At 41.8% G+C, this 4,461-nt stretch overlaps 1 non-coding gene across 1 annotated transcript; it reads left to right on the top strand.

Moving 5' to 3' along the window:
- Positions 1–466: 466 nt before the first annotated feature.
- On the top strand, positions 467–570 carry LOC111825067. Its single transcript, XR_002828180.1, has one exon. It is a non-coding gene; the product is annotated as a U6 spliceosomal RNA (small nuclear RNA).
- The last annotated feature ends 3,891 nt before the right edge of the window (positions 571–4,461 follow it).

Genomic DNA, 4,461 nt, shown 5'->3' with positions numbered 1-4,461 from the left:
GAGTGAAGAGAGATGAGAATGGGAAGATAGGTTTAGACTTTTAAATGTCTTAAATGTCATGCTGTTATATGGTTATATGGAACTTGCAAAAGCTTTTCCTTATCTCCTAGTCACCTCTCAATACCATGCAATCCGTATCTTGTCTCTTATTGAAAAGCTAAGTATGCATTCACCCAAGCTATTAAATTGTGCTTACATTTTGACTTTTCCTTTAACATTTCCTCTCCTCCATCCTCCATCCCCACTTCTGAAACATCTCTCTGAAATTCAGGTCATCATGTCCATTTTCTCTGCGGCTGACTGAGTTCAGGTAATTAAGACATTAACCACCTGATCTCCTGTTCGTGGTACATCATTCACACTGCTGCCAGTTACTTCTGACTCTCACCCATCAAGCTTCCACTTTAAGTTTGTCATTTAATCTGACAGAACCACTGTTCATTTTACTTTTAAAATAATATTTTGTGTGCTTGCTTCAGCAGTACATGTACTAAAATTGAAATGATACAGAAATTAGCATGATGCCTGTGCAAGTATGACACCCAAATTTGTGAAGCAGTAAAATAATAATAGTAGTTTTGAGAAGAAAGCATTGTAACAATGTTCCACATGCTAAAAGATCTACATTTGCCTTTTATACTACTTGAATTATTGAGAGCTTTGTCATCGAGGTCATAATCACTGGCTAAATTATCACAAATGTGCTGTATAAATCAACCTTGTATAAAAAAACATTTAAAAAATTTAAGTGAATAATATTTTTTATATTGTAAACTAGAGGCCCGGTGCACAAAAATTTGTGTACTTGCAGGGGGGGAGGGGTCCCTCAGCCCGGCCTGTGCCCTCTCGTAGTCTGGGACCCCTCAGGGGATGACCACCTGCTGGCTTAGGCCCACTCCCTGGGGGATTGGGCCTAAGATGGCAATCAGACATCCCTCTGGAAGCCCGGTAGCCCTTGGGGGATGTCCACTTGCCAGCGGGGAGCAGGTCTAAGCTGAAGTCGGACATCCTTAGCGCTGCTGAGGAGGTGGGAGAGGCTCCCACCACCACCGCTGTACTGGCAGCCATCAGCCTGGCTTGTGGCTGAGCAGAGCTCCCCTTGTGGGAGCGCACTGACCACCAGGGGGGCAGCTCCTGCATTGAGCGTCTGCCCCCTGGTGGTCAGTGTGTGTCATAGTGACCAGTTATTCCCAGTCATTCTGCTGTTAGGGTCAGTTTGCATATTACCCTTTTATTATATAGGATAGAGGCCTGGTGCATGGGTGGGGGCCGGCTGGTTTGCCTTGAAGGGTGTCCCGGATCAGGGTGGGGGTCCCACTGGGGTGCCTGGCCAGCCTGGGTGAGGGGCTGATGGGTATTTGCAGCTGGTCACACCTACTTCAGGGTGGGGGTCCCCACTGGGGTGCCTGGCCAGCCTGGGTGAGGGGCTGATGGCTTTTTGCAGGCTGGTCAAGCCCCCCCCCAGTGGGGATCCGCACCCCATGGAGGTTTGGCCAGTCTGGGTGAGGGGCTGAGGGCCGTTTTCAGGCTGGCCAAGCCCCCCCGGCAACAGAAGCTCCCAGCCTCTCTTTTTTTATTTTTTTTTTATTCTGGTATTTATTTACCTTCTATAATTGAAACTTTGTAGCCTTGAGAGGAGCTCAGAGCTGGCCAGGGCAGGCGGGAGGGAAGCTTGGCTTCCTCCATTGCCAGGGGCAACCCAAGCCTCCTGCTCACTCCAGCTCTGTGGCCACGGCCGGCTGAAAGCAGGTATCTGGGGTTTATTTCTCTTCTATAATTGAAACTTTGTTGCTTTGAGTGGAACTCAGAGATGGCCGTGGCAGGCAGGAAGCTTGGCTTCCTCCATCATTGGGGAAACCAAGCCTCCTGCTTGCTCCAGCTCAGTGGCTGCTGGCCGCCATCTTGGTTGGGTTAATTTGCATATAGTTGCTCTGATTGGCTGGTGGGCATGGCTTAACATGTAGCGAAGGTATGGTCAATTTGCATGTTTGTCTTTTATTAGTGTAGACTAGAGGCCCCGTGTATGAAATTTGTGCATGAGTGGGGTCCCTGGCTTGGATGGTGATCAGGGCTGATCAGGTTCCCCAACTATCCACCTCCCTGTCTCCTCCATCCCTCGCCGCTCATGTGACCAGTGTTCTCTCTCTCTACCCATCATATGAGGACACAGCAAGAAGGTGACTATCTGCAAGCCAGGAGAGGGACTTCACCAGGAACAACATTGGCCAGCACCTTGAACTTAGGCTTTTCAGCTTCCATAACTGAGAAATAAATACCTATTGTTTTAGACACCCAGTCTATGACATTTTGTTCTAGCATCACAAAGATAAACCTTCAATCCACTGACATATTTTTAGACTCTAGTGATCCACAGATTCTGATAAATGAACAGTGCAGATTCCGGGCCTAGGTTTGCTAAGTTCAGAATCCTTGATCTATAGTTTACCAAACTGTGTAAACTGATACTGAGCATCAGTTTACCTTTCTGTGCCTTGGTTATCTTGTCTGTACAATGGCAATAATAATAATAATAATAATAATAATAATATAATATGATATAAAATACTATATTGTTATAATAGTACAATTACAGTTGTCATAATCTGAATACTATACAGTAGGACTTAAAAATAATATATATATATATATATATTCCTTACATACATACCCCATGCATATCATATATATAAAACTACCTGGCTTATTAATTGGATAATCTAGTTTAATGTTTTCATTATATTGTTTTTATGAGTTTGTCATTTATTCCATGGTTGAAATTTGCAGGAAGGCAGATGGTACTATCTCCAAGATATAACTGAAAAAATGTTAAACCTATAATACAGTATTATTCTTTAAATTACATATTATGTATCATAAGTAATATAGTATTTTTAAATGTTATAATATATATATATACATACACTCATATACATAATATATAATAGTTTAATATAATAAGTGAATAAAATCAAACAAAAATACTTTGTGAATAAGGACAGACAACTAAATGCAAAATAAAATAATCTTTGATCTGTGACGGTTTAAATAAGGATGCATTTAAAAGGAGGAAGTTAAGTTCTGGAGGCATTTGAAAAGCTATAATTCCATACAAAAGAAAATGCCCCCAGTTTTGACATTAATGCATGCATATTTTTATTAAGATATACATAGAGAAAGAAAGGTAGACATACATTGCAATTCAGATTTGTCTACTTACAGATGGTAATGTTCTGTGCAGTAATAATGCTCTCAAAACCATTTGCAAATTTGTCCAGCAACAACTCTGCCTTTAATGACGAAGTTTCCACAGTGGCAGATGGCAGAGTGAGCAGTGAAGGATGCTGCCGACCCACCAGGGTTATGTCTGTCACTAAAGAGATCTGGCTCCAAAAGCCAAAGTCTGTTGAGGTCACACTGGCTATTGCTCCATTGGAATGACTTGATTGATTACATTTGTGGTTGTTCCATAAATGATGACCTTATAGATAGGGCCCTGGCAGTTTCATTTTGTTGTAGGAAAGTGACATAGAGAAACACAGTGTCTGTAGTCTATTGACATATTATAGAAACAAAGAGGTAATTTATGAAACTTAAAATATATAAATTCACTGATTTCGCTGGACCCTCCTTGTGTCTGAGGGGTTAGGTAGCCTATAAAAACATCACAGTACTATTTTAACATCCATGTCACATTTAGAAAGAGAAAAAAAAAGCAGAACAAGATAAGGAAATATATTATTCAATGAATAATTTTTTTAATCCAGCAAAGATGATTGTTCTAATGAGAGCATAGAAATGTAATTGAGATCCAGTTATTCTTTGGGCACCTAAAATTGGCAGTTAGTGCAAATGAGAGAAAGTAAATAAGTAAACTTCAGTGCCCAAGTGAACCCTTAGTATACTTTGAAGAAAATGTTACTTGCTCTATTTAGAAACTTCTACGTGCTACATATACATTACCTTTTTTCAATTTTTGTGACAACCATGAGATTTATTTGCAGATTCCATAAGGAGCCAAGCCAGTGAGGTGCTAAATCAGTGAGAGCTGCCTATTAAATTTTCAGGAAATTTGCAAGCTATTGTTAAACATAACCATTATTGAAAATTAAATCATATAAACTATCATTATATAAATTATATTTTACGGAGGTAATAAATACTCAAAACTTACCATATCCTGATTATTTTATTATATTACTAGAGGCCCAGTGCATGAATTCGTGCACGAGTACAGTCCCTAGGCCTAGCCTGCAATCAGGACCATCTTGCCCCCACCCACCCCAGTTCCCCGTTTGCCATCTGGTGATGGGAGCCTGATGGCCGGCGAAGGGACTGAGAGGTCAGCCATTGTTGCCCACTTGCCAGCCCCACCCCCGCCACGGGTTGCCCTCTGTGTGTGGGGTGACCAACAGGGTTGGGGTTTTGGCCTGGTGCCTCCTGCATCCCCTGCCACCCACCCAT

This window comes from Myotis lucifugus, unplaced genomic scaffold (assembly GCF_000147115.1).
Source record: "Myotis lucifugus unplaced genomic scaffold, Myoluc2.0 scaffold_12, whole genome shotgun sequence".
Classification (NCBI taxonomy): Eukaryota; Metazoa; Chordata; class Mammalia; order Chiroptera; family Vespertilionidae; genus Myotis; species Myotis lucifugus.
This window is presented reverse-complemented; position numbering and strand designations above follow the sequence as displayed.